Source organism: Nomascus leucogenys, chromosome 14 (assembly GCF_006542625.1).
Source record: "Nomascus leucogenys isolate Asia chromosome 14, Asia_NLE_v1, whole genome shotgun sequence".
Taxonomy (NCBI): domain Eukaryota; kingdom Metazoa; phylum Chordata; class Mammalia; order Primates; family Hylobatidae; genus Nomascus; species Nomascus leucogenys.
In genome coordinates, this window is record NC_044394.1 from 41,468,211 (window position 1) to 41,480,959 (window position 12,749).

At 42.0% G+C, this 12,749-nt stretch overlaps 1 protein-coding gene across 4 annotated transcripts in view; it reads left to right on the forward strand.

The window, feature by feature from the left end:
• Window positions 1-8,795: 8,795 nt before the first annotated feature.
• Window positions 8,796-12,749, forward strand: part of SPECC1 (sperm antigen with calponin homology and coiled-coil domains 1) — a 295,377-nt gene continuing 291,423 nt past the window's right edge. For 3 of the 4 annotated variants that reach the window (XM_030828444.1, XM_030828453.1, XM_030828452.1), the window contains exons 1-2: window positions 8,798-8,929; window positions 9,313-9,557. The gene's annotated coding sequence lies outside the window, so the exon portion shown is untranslated. Of the gene's footprint in view, window positions 8,930-9,312; window positions 9,558-12,749 lie in introns of all 4 variants that reach the window. The other variant, XM_030828445.1, reaches the window with a different exon arrangement.

Here is a 12,749-nt window from a genome sequence, read left to right on the forward strand (position 1 = left end):
TCTCCTGCCTCAGCCTCCCGGGTAGCTGGGACTACAGTCATCTGCCACCAGCCCGGCTAATTTTTTGTACTTTTAGTAGAGCTGGGGTTTCACCATGTTAGCCAGGATGATCTCGATCTCCTAACCTCGTGATCCACCCGTCTCGGCCTCCCAAAGTGTTGGGATTACAGGCATGAGCCATGGTGCCCAGCTGGCAATTACTTCACTTCTAAGGAAAAATAAACCAGGCTGACTTCTGGTTTCATTACAGCAACACTCAATTCTAGAAGACAATACTTATACGTTCTTTAATAAATAAAGTATAACCCAAGAATTTATACTCAAACTTTTACAGGGTGAAGGCAATAAATATTTTTAAACATGAAAAACTCAGGGAATATAATTTTCATAAGTTATTATTGTTATTTTAAAGAGATAGGGTCTCACTTTCTTGCCCAGACTGGAGTGCAGTGGCACAATCAGAGCTCACTGCAGCCTCAAACTTCTGGGCTTTAGCAATCCTCCTGCCTCAGCCTCCTGAGTAGCTGGGACTATAGGCACACGCCACTACGTCTGGCTAAATTTTAAAATTTTTTAGAGACAAGGTCTCACTATGTTGCTCTGGGTGGTCTTGAACTGCTGACTTCAAGCGATCCTTCTACCTCTTGTCTCCCAAAGTGCTGGGATTACAAGCATGAGCCACCACACTCTGCTCTACAAATTATTCTTAAAGAAACTAAAGCAGGATCATAACTTACCACAAAATGGGTTGGGGAAAAAACTGTGGCAAAGTAACTGTTAATAATACTTCTGAATCTGTTTAACTGTAGGAGTGGAACTAAAACAAATGTGGGATTATGGTTACACAGCAGAATCTATGGTTTTATAAACCTACTAATGTGGAAATGGTATAATTAACATCTTTTATATCTAGGAATCCAAATATCTCATCCAAAGCTGATTTAAAAATCAGGTGATAAAGATATTTATAAATGTAGTTAATTAAAAAAGCAAATACTAAAGAAGGATAAAATCATTTACATTAGGTGAGGAGAAGAAAAGGGGTAAAGAAAAAAGAGGGAAATTATAATGTCATTTTTATTCAGAATAGGGAGTTAACAGACAGTCTGAAGAAACTGAGGATGATGTGTATTGCAGATTATGATTATAAGGCAACTCCTTGAATAAAAATACAAACCTTCCAAATTATCAGAAGAAACAGAAAACACAATAAACACAAACTATGCAATGCAAGAGTGAAAAAAGAACCAAAAGGGCTATGAAACAGCATAATATAGCTGTCACATGAATAAGGCTCAACTCATCTATGGCAAGATACAGATTTTCAGATTTAATCACAAAGCAAAACTTAGCGCTCTAATTCAAGGGATTACCTAAAATAAAGGGTTCAGAAAAGATGAAAACAGCAAAGGTTGTTTGGGGTAACAAACAAAATTCAGCAGGGTTGTTATAATATCGGACAAAGTTAAATTCAGGGCAAAGCTTGAATACATTAAATGAGACAAGGAAGGTCATTTTATGATGAAATGGGAAAATTCCCAAGAATATAAGACAAATGAATATTTATGCACAAGTAACATGCTATTTATAAAGCAGGACTTCAGAGAAATAAGGAGAAATAAAAACACAATAGTAACAAAAGATTCTAATTTACTTTCTTCAGATTATGTTAGATCAAAATACGTCTAAGGTCACAGAAGACATAAATAATATAATTGACAAATTATATCTCATTGATACATATCAAAATCTGTATGTTGAAAACAAAGAGTACATATTACTCTTGAGTGCCCATCAAACATTCACAAAAATTGACCCCATTTTATGTCGCAAAGAAAACTCAAGTATTTCAAAAGTAAAAAGTGTTACAGGCTGGGCACAGTGGCTCATGCCTGTAATGCCAGTGCTTTTGGAGGCCAAGTTGGGAGGATCACGAGATCAGAAGTTGAAGACCAGCCTGGGTGACATAGTGAGACACTGTCTCTATAAAAAATTTACAAAAATAAAAAAAATTAGCCTTACATGGTGATTCACACCTGTAGTCCCAGCTGTTTGGAAGGCTGAGGCAGGAGAATCACTTGGGCCCAGGAGGTCGAGGCTGCAGTGAGCTATAATGGTGCCACTGCACCTCAGCCTGGGTAACAGAGCAAGACTCTATCTCTTGGAAAAAAAAAAAAAAGTGGTACCGAAAACACCGATCTCTGATCACAATGAAATAAAACTAAAAATTAATAACCAGAAACAAAAGCCTCTACCACCTGGATATTTTAAAACTCTGGGCCGGGTGCGGTGTCTCATGCCTGTAATCCCAGCACCTTTGGAGGCCAAGATGGGCAGATAATGAGGTCAGGAGTTCGAGACAAGCCTGGCCAACATGGTGAAACCCCATTTCTACTAAGAGTACAAACATTAACCGGGTGTGGTGGCACGTGCCTGTAATCCCAGCCACTCAGGAAGCTGAGGCAGGAGTATTGCTTGAACCTGGGAGGCAGAGGTTGCAGTGAGCTGAGATTGAGCCACCACTGCACTCCAGCCTGGGTGACAAAGCAAGACTCCATCTTGGGGGAAAAAATAAAATAAATAAATAAATATATAAAACTCTCGTACTTCCACTTCAAATTTTAAAACTACATTAAGACAAATCAAAACCAAAATTTTAGAATATCTATAAAAATAGTGAACATGCTTTATGTCAAATTATGAGCTATATCTAAAGCAGTACATACCTAATCTACATCTAAATGCTAAGTCAGCCCGCACCTCTTGGTTTTTTTTTGAGACAGGGCCTCCCTCTGTCATCCTGGCATGATCTCAGTTCACGGCAGCCTCGATCTCCTCTACTCAAGCAATCCTCACGCCTCAGTCCTGAGTGGCTGGGATTACAGGTGTGCACTGCCATGCCCAGTTAATTTTTTTATTTAGAAGTCAGCCTTAAATACTTATATTTACCAAGAAACTCAAGAAGTTAGAAAAAAAAAAAAAACCAACAAAAATACCCTGAAAGAAAGGAATACCCTGAAATACCCTGAAAAAAGGAATAAACATAAAAGCAGAAATTAATAATTAGAAATGTTAAATTAAGTTTAGCCTAAAGCTGCCTTCATAGTTGTTTTAAGTTCACCCTCTAGGTTCCTCCATACATAGTGAACTGTAACCTAACAATGTGCAAACAGATCGCATGTAACCTACTCTTCTGCCAGTCACTGAGTTTCAGCCAATCACAGGCATCAACTGTTTAAACCCTGTTCAAATAAGGCAAAAGCTGAGCTGTAACCCATCTGGCTGTTTCTGCACCTCACTTCCATTTTCTGTATGTACTTTCTTTTTTCTGTCCATAAATCCTCTCTGACCACGTGACAGTGCTGGAGTCATTCTTAATCTGTTCCGCTTAGGGCAGCTACCAGATTTAGGAATCAAATCATTCTATGTTCAAACTGTGTCTTAAGTTTTTCTTTTAACAAGGAACAACAACAACAAAAATAGTAGATGAGCTTCAAGTTAGGCTAAAAAGAGGAAAAAAAGAAAAAATAAAGGAGAAAAAATATTTTAAAAAGAAGAAAAAAGCTCCAGTATAACCAAAAACATAAACCTAAGAGCTGGTTCTTTTAAAAAAAAAATACAATTTTAAAACTTAACAAAATAAAGAAGCAAAAATACACAAAATAAGATATTTGGGAGAAGTTAAAAGATTCACAAAAGACTACTTTCCTCAACTTTATGGAAATACACTTGAAAATCTGGAAAAAAAGGATAATTTGTTTTAAGAAATACATGCGTTATCAAAATTAACTCTAGAATAATTTTTAAAATGTTATAAAATTGCCACAGAAGAAACGTTTCTAGCCTTAAAAGATTTACCCTCCCCAAAGAAAGCATCAGGCTGGGAGGGACATTTTTAACTGGGAAATGATCAAACCTCAAAGAATAGATAATTTTAATGCTCCTTAAATTGTTCAGAGTAAAAGGAAAAAGCAAACACGCCCAATTTTTTTCTTTTTCTTTTTCTTTTTTTTTGGTAGAGATGGGGGGTCTGACTGTGTTTCCTAGACTGGTCTCAAACTTCTGGCCTCAAGCACTCCTCCTGCCTGAGTTCCAAATTCTTTATGATGTGAGCATAACATCGATTCTGAAACCAAACAACATTAGATATTCAAAAAGAAAATTATTGCCCATCTCATTTTTGCATATCAACGCAAAGCTTATAAATAAAATATTAGCAAACAGAATCAAGCTGTATATTTTAAAAAATATGACAAGTTTATTGCACGGACAAACTGGGTTTTTATTAGGAATTTATTATAACTAGGACTCATTACTTCAATATGAGGAAATCCGCTGTCACCCGGTTTGCTCGTCCTTACAGACATCTCCCTCCTCTTCCTCTCTTCCTTTCCAGTGAAAATGTCTTCAAGTTACCTCTACCAAACCAAAACTTCACCCCTCTTCTTTTATTCTTTCCTCCTCTCTTCTCAGAACAAAGGGGTTGTTGCTGACAAGCCCAGGGCTTCTTATTTGGGGCCAGATCATTCTTCCTTGTGGGGCAGTCTTGTCCTTCAAGTACGATGTTGAGGAGCACCCTCGTGTCTACCCACTTAGGTAACAGTAGCATCTCCCGCATCTTGACAACCAAAAATGTCTCCAGAGCTCCCCAGATGTCCGCAGGGCGGCGAGGAGGGGCAACACCGGCCCTGGTCGAGAACCACTGGTCTAGGCTCGCCCCTCTCTACCTGGGCACCGCCACTTGCCAGGGTTGGTTATTCTCCCTGGATCCTTTCCTTCCTCCTCATTTGATCTTCACGCCCTCAAATATGACCAAAGGTCCTGTCATTCCACTCCTGCAGCTTTCACTAAGGTCTTAGGCCGCTTCCATGTCAAGAAACACAGTGGCTCTTTCTAACCCCTGGCCATGAGGCACCCTGGAGGAGGAGCGGTGAGGGTAGGGAAGATGCTGAGTGGGATGTTGACCTTGCCGACTTCCAGGCGCCTCCACGGCATCCCAGAGGAGGCATTGGGCGGTGAGGGTGCAGCGGGTGGGGGGTGGGCGGGCCCCGCAGGATGAGGTGTCCGTGTGCGGCTAGCGCCACAGGCAAGACTGGGCCCCTTGCGGGGCGGAGGTGAGGCCGTGAGCATAGCTCTCAAACTGGAGGGCGCCTCAGAATCACTTGACGGGCTTGCGAGAATGTGGACTGCTGGGCCCCACCTTCATGGTTTTAGTGCAGGAAAAACCGAATAGCCTCGGTGGGACGGAGAATCTGCATTTTCTCGAGTTCCCAGATGAGGCTGAAGCTGCTGGTCCGGGCACCACCCTTAGAAAACCGCCAGTCTAGAGTGCGGAAATGGGGCCCATATCTGGCTTGGGGCGCCCAAACATCGATTATCTGCGACCAGAGGATGAGCAGATAGGGAGATGAGACACTGCGATCCGGGAGAGAGGGGGGCCCCCGGCCGCCGGCTGAAGGAGGACGGCGCAGGCGGCGGTCCGGGGACTACATCTCCCAGCGAGCCCCGCGCGGCTCGCGCTCGCTCCCCTGGCGGCGCTGGCGGGAGGCGCCGGCGGAGCGCGGGTCCCTCTCCTGAGCATCAGTGAGCGCCGGGAGCCGCGGCCGCTGCGGGCTGCGGCGGCGCTGAGCCAGCGGGGCAGGTGAGTAGGAGCCGCTCAGCCAGCGCTTCCGCCGGCCGGCTCTCTGCGCCTCAGCCGCGTGGTCTGAAGGGATGGGTGGGCGAGCGCGGGGGTCCGGCAGTCCGTCGCGGGGGCGCGGGATTGCCTTTCTGGGAAGGCGTGCTGCGTCTTCGCCGCGGGGGCCCCGGTCCCCTCGGCGCGTGTTCTTTCCCCAGCTCAGGAGGGACGTCCTGCCCTGTCCTGCCCGGCCCGGAGCGGCGGGACCGGTGCCGCAGGTGGCAGCGGTAGGTGGCCGCCTCCTCCCCTCCGGGCCCGAGGGTTGTCGCAGGGACCCGGCACTGAGAGCCAGGTGGCTCCCGACAGCTGCGGCCCTGGAGGCGACCCCAGCCCTCGCCGCGGTGGGACAGGTGCGCGGGCATGCCCGGCCCCGGCTCCTGGGTCTCGGGAGCCTCCCCCACCCTCCTTGTTGTGCCTTGGGGGTGCTGCGTGGTGCAGAGGACCGAGAAGCCCTTGGCCCTCGGCGTCCGCCGCGCTCCCGCCCCTTCCTGGCCGGGCTGACAGGGGAAAGGTTAGGGCTGCGCATCCCGGGTCAGCTGGGGCGCCGCGGCGCAGTGCACCTGGAAGGCTCGTGGGGAGCGCGCGGTGCCCGTGGGTGTCCCGGTGGTGCGGACCTGGCGGGCGTGCGGCAGTAACGACCTCCTTCCCCAGTGCCCGTGCAAGGAAATTAGTGTTATGTGCTTGCTTTTTTTTTTTTTCTAAGGAAGTTTGACTCTGAATATCTTATTTTACTGGAGCTCCATTTGCCAGCACGTAAGTTTATGTAATAAACGGCATACAGTTCGGAAAAAAATCTTCCTGTGAAGGTGCTCTTCCTTGCCCTCTGCAGGAAGAATTACGCAAAGCTGGTTGACAGGCTTATCCACCAGCAACTGTAGGAGCTGCAGGCAGCAGATAAAGTGTTTTTTGAGTAGGGGCACAAGTCAGCCCTTCAGGACAATTTTTGTTTTTGGAAGATTCTGTTATCCAGTTCCAAACACCGTGTTATTTCAGTGTTGAAGATGGGGGAGGAGGGAGGAGCAAAGGCTTGTCAATCCTAATACCTCAACAGAAATTAGCTTTGCAGGATTAACTCTCCAAGCAAGCGAGTTGAATTTGGTAGCCCAAACTACAGCTGAAGCTGAGCCTTCATACTAAAGCCTGTCTCAGTTTTAATAGTTTTTCGGTTGATTCGTTTGCCTCTTCCAAGTAGGTGATCTTAGTGGCTGTTAAACAACAGGTGTTTGTACTTTTAAACAAACTCGTGTTTGTACTTTTTTTCTTGTCTTCCATAGATTACTCTCGCTGCAGTGTTGACTATTAAGGTTAAATAGGAATCTTTGTCTTGGGCTTGGTTTTAGGGAGCATTCCCTCTGTATCTTCACCGAGTGTATTCTATCACATTAAGTACATTTCTATTTATGCCTAATTACTAAGAGTTTAAAAAGTCAAGGGTGGGTGTTGGGTTTTTTGCCCAAATGCTTTTGTGTAGCATGCATTGATATAATCATGTAGATTTTCGTCTTAAAATTGTTAACATAAGTGGTCACATTGCTAGATTTTCTTTCTCTAAAACCCTGGGCTAATTTAAAATGCACTTTTGGATTGTTCACATCAGTAAGCTAGCATCTTATTTAGGGTTTTGGTATGTGAGATTGGCATATAGTTTACCCCATTTTTGTCTGTGTTCGTAATAAGGATCAGGCTGTCCTCTCTGATTAAATTGGGAAGCTTTCCATCATTTTCTATGCTCTGAAATAGAAGAATTATCTGTTCCCTCAAGTTTGGCAGAACTTGACTGCAGACTGCCTGGGCTGCTGCTGGTGTTTTTTTCGGAAGTGAATATCAGTATTTAATTACCTTTTCATTTTTTTTTCACGATCATTTATGTTTCTGTTTTTCTGTTTCTTCAAAGTAAATTTAATATTTTCTATTTTCCTAGAAAATCATTAACATTATTGAAATTAATATATGCTAGCATAATGTTGTATATAGTATTCTGTTGTAAGAAAACAGACTCTTACATATCTGTATGTATCTGTATGTTCTCTTTCTGATACAGTACTTTTTTGGGTACCTTTTATCTTTTTTATTGATCAGACTTGCTTAATGATTATTTTATTAATCCTTTCAAAGAACCAGCTTTTATTAACCATAATTTATTGATTAATTCTATTATTTTTTATTTTTCTATGACATTAATTTCTGTTTTTTATCTTTCTACTTGAGTTTATTTTGTTCAAGTTTTAACTGTTTGAATGGAAAACTTGGCTCATTTATTTAATCAGTTAGTCCTGTGAACAAGGCAAGGACTTCTAATTCTTTCATTCCACTTACCTCACATTTGGCCTTAATTGTATTTTTACTTTAACCCTTCCAATGAGACATTATTGCTATTGTTTTTGTGATTTTCTAGGTCAACATTTATTAGCTTTATCTACCTGTTTACCATTTCTTCACTTTCCATTCCTTCTTGTATCACAGATATTTTTCTTTGGAACATTTTACTTCTCCCTCAAGTACATTCTTTAGAAATTACTTCAGTGATGATCAATTCTGTTTTTGTAATATCTGAAAATGACTTTATTCTCCCTGTATTCTAGAATTTTGGTTTCACCGTGTGTCTTCTGTTGATTTCAGGGTTATTTTTATATTTTTTATATTTTTAAAAAGATGTTTTGTAGCTGGAAGGTTTTTGGGATCTCTATTCTGCCACAGTGCTGAAAGAAAAACAAAGATTAAAAACAGATTAATTTGTAGTCCACAGTCAGTCACGACTGTTCCCTGAACTCTTAGTATATTGGGTATACAGTTCTATATTAATCTCAAGTTTATTGATTATAATTCAGGTTTTCTGCATCCTTAACTTATTTTTTTTCTCTGTTTGACCTGTTGATTTGGAGAGTTGTATTGATTCTTGTAGGGGTTTTTGTCTGCAGCTTCACTCCTGAAGCCAGCGAGACCACGAACCCATCGGGAGGAACGAACAACTCCGGACGCGCCGCCTTAAGAGCCGTAACACTCACCGCGAAGGTCTGCAGCTTCACTCCTGAGCCAGCGAGACCGCAAACTCACCAGAAGGAAGAAACTCCGAACACATCCAGACATCGGAAGGAACAAACTCCGGACACACCGCCTTTAAGAACTGTAACGCTCACCGCGAGGGTCCACGGCTTCATTCTTGAAGTCAGTGAGACCAAGAACCCACCGATTCCAGACACAAAAGGTGTCCCCACCATTCCTATCCTCTTACTTCTCTCGCCTTACAAGCAGGTAAACATTGTTATTAGTTTCTTATGTACCTTCCAAAGTTTCTTCATGCGAATACAAGCAAATATGAAACAGATTCTCCATTTCTCCTTTTTTGCACAAATAGTAGCATTATTCTCTATCTGGCCTCCACCCTGTGTTTTTATTTCACAGTATATCATAAACATTGTCACATACCAACTGCTTGCTCTTCATAGATATAATGTTCCCTCAGATCTTCCCAAGAATATCTAATAATTTCTTTTATGTGCTCTAGTAATTATCTTTGCTTGGGTGTGTGTTCTGTTGATTCAGTGTCCCTGTTTCATGATATTGAATAAAAACTTCATGATTCTTTATGTGTTCATCTTCGAAGTTTGAGAATTTCTTTTTTCCTGTCTCACTAGGCGTAGCCTGCCTCCTGTGATTGTTGAAGAGCTGTGGTGTGCTGCTGAGTGGCGTGTGTATTCCATGTGAGGGGAAGGGTCCAACAGTCCTGGCCATTCCGACTGCAGTTCCCCAGTTAATCACCTTGTCAGATTCTACCTCTGCTCTTCTGTCTGCTGTTAGAAGCCTGTTCCTGGAAAGCTGTTACCATTCCCTCTGCATAACAGCCTCCTCCCAAGCTTGTATCGGGCTATGGTTTGTTCAGGTAATCTGGTTCTGAGTACTTTTTACTTTTCAGAAATTTCCTAGACATTTTAGTTGGCCATGGGCACTCTTTCTTGTTTTCCAGGTTTCTTTTGATTTAGTGTTTTAAAAATATTTCTACCATTCCATTGAATTTTAAGACACTTGGAAGGCAGAAGTATGTGTTTTAATTTTAAGACACTTGGAAGGCAGAAGTATGTGTTTAGTTTATTATTTTGGAGACAGGGTCTTGCTGTGTCTCCCAGGTTGGAGTGCATTGGTGCAATCATAGGTAACTGTAACTTTGAACTTTTGGGCTTAACTGGTCCTCCTGCCTTGGCCTCCCAAAGCACTGAGATTACCGGCATAGGCCACCATGCCCAGTCCTTTCTTTTATAATTTATTTCTGTGTTGGGGGCCCCCAGGACCATGCTCAGATCAGGTGGTTCACTTGGAAGACTCAGCATGTGGTGTACTCGTGGCTGTAATTTATTACAGTGAAAGGATACAAAGCACAATCAGCAAAGGGAAAGGTGCGTGGGGCCAATCCTAAGAAAGCCAGGCACAAGCTTCCAAGCATCCCCTCCCAGTGCAGTCACACAGGATGTGCCTAACTCCCCCAGGAAGGAGCTGTGGCAACACATGTGAAATGCTGCCTACCAGGGAAACTCACTAGAGACCCAACACCCAGGGTTTTTATTGGGGGCTGGTCATGCAGGCCCCCTCTGCCCAGCACATACCACATTCCATGCTACCTGAAGAAAAGCAGGAGTTCAGCATAAACCACACAATAATTTAGGCACAGTGAGTCCCTCTTTCCAGCTTGGATGGTGGGAAGGAACTCTTCTGAAATCTAAGTTCCTGGGTGCCAACCAAGGGTTAACCATGCTTTTTATGAGACTTTTTAAGAATAACAGTCTTGGGCCAGGCACAATGGCTCATGTCTATAATCCCAACACTGTGGGAGGCCAAGGTGGGAGGATCTCGTGAAGCCAGGAATTTGAGACCAGCCTGGCCAACACAGGAAGACCCTATCTTTATCTATCTATCTATCTATTTATTTATTTATTTATTTATTTATTTTAAATAAATAGTGGGTTACCTTGTTTTCAAATGTTGAACCAGCCTTGCATTTCTGGAATAAGTCCCACTTGATCATGGTGTATAATTATTTTTATATATTGCTTCTACTTGCTAATATTTTGTTAAGGAATTTAAGGAGTTTTGTGTCTGTATTCATGAAGGATATTGGTCTGCAGTTGATTTTTGTTTTTTTCTTTTCATTTTCTCCACCACTCTGCCTGGCTAATTTTTGTATTTTAGTAGAGACAGGGTTTCACCATGTTGGCCAGGGTAGTCTCAAACTCCTGACCTCAGGTGATCCACTAACCTCAGCCTCCCAAAGTGCTGAGATTACAGGTGTGAGCCACTGCACCCGGCACAGTTTTCTTTTTTTATACTGCCCTTGTCCAGTTCTTCTTTATTTTTTCTGACTGCTCCTGCAGAGCAGAGCTACCCATAAGCAGTGTGTTGAGAGTAGCTGTCCTTATACGGTTCTAGTATCAGAGTAACACCAACTTCATAGAATGAACTGGGAGATGTTCCCTTCTCTTCAGTTTTCTCAAAGATGCTATGTAGAGTTGGTGGTAATTCTTCATTGAACATTTGGTAGAATTCTCCAGTGAAACCATCTGGGCCCAGATATTTGCTTCTTGAGAGTTAAAAACATTTTTAAAATCGTTATTTTCCAAACAAAGTTCTGTTTTTCTGAAGATATTTTTCACAGTACATACATCTCTTTAGCTGCAAAATAATTTGTCATTGTTTTTGTCAGGGAAGGGTATAATTTACCTTATCTAATATATATAACATTTTAAGTTTAGTGTTTCTGTTTTAAGAGTTTTCAAATTACAAATTCAGTTTTCTCAGTAGTTTTCAGGGTATCCCAATTATCTATTTCATATTGGGTGAGTTGTGGTAATTTGTGTTTTTTCAGTAATTAGTCCATTTCATCTACATTGTCAAATTTATAATGTGTAGAGTTGTTGGTAATTATGCTTTCATTCTAATAACTGGTAATCTGTGTCTTCTCTTTTTTCTTTGTTAGCCTTGCTAGAGGTTTGTCAGTTTTATTAATCTTTCGAAGAATCAGTACTTTGTTTCACTGATTTTCTTTATTGTGTTTCTGTTTTCAGTTTTACTGATTTATTTTTATAGTTTCTTTCTTTTGCTTGCTTTGGGTTTATTTTGCTCTTCGTCTTCTGTGTTCTTGAGTTGGGAGTGGAGACTATTGATTTGAAACTTTTTCTCTTTTCTAATGTGAACATTTAGTGTTATAAATTTCCCTCTCAGCATTGCTTTAACTATGTCCCACAAATTTTGATATTCTTTTTTTTTTGAAGCAGTCTCTGTCTGTTGTCCAGGCTGGAGTGCAATGGCGCAATCTCGGCCCACTGCAACCTCTGCCACCTGTGTTTAAGCAATTCTCCTGCCTCAGCCTCCTGAGTAGCTGGGACCACAGGCTCCCACCACCGCGCCTGGCTAATTTTTGTAGTTTTTTAGTTGAGACGGGGTTTCACCATCTTGGCCAGGCTGGTCTCGAACTCCTGACCTCATGATCCACCCGCCTCAGCCTCCCAAAGTGCTGGGATCACAGGCATGAGCCACCACATCCGGCCATATTCATTTTTATTCAGTTTATTTCCCTAAATAAATTTTAAAAAGTACATTAAACTAAATAAAAATGAATATCAGAAATGAGTATCTTTGACCCATGGATGATTTTAGAAATGTGTTGTCCAGTTTTCAAGTATTTGGAGACTTTTCTCGTTATCCTCCAGTTACTTCTTTCTAGTCTAATTCCAGTAGAGCACACTCTGTATGACTTCTATTCTTTCAAATGTGTTAAGTTTTTAAAGAGTGTTATTGAGATATAATCCACATACCATATGTTTCACCCACTTAAAACGTACAATTCAATGGCCTTTTTTATATTTGTAGAGTTGCGCAAACATCACCACAATCAATTTTGGAATATTTTCATTATCTCAAAAGGAAATCCTACACTCTTTAGCTGTCACCTTCTCCCTCCATCCAAGCCTTCGGCAATCACTGATGAGCTTTGTTTTATGGCCCAGGGAAGGGTCTAAGGATATGTTCAGTGAATACTTGAAAAGAATGTTTATTTTGCTATTGTTGGGTAGAGTGTTCTGTA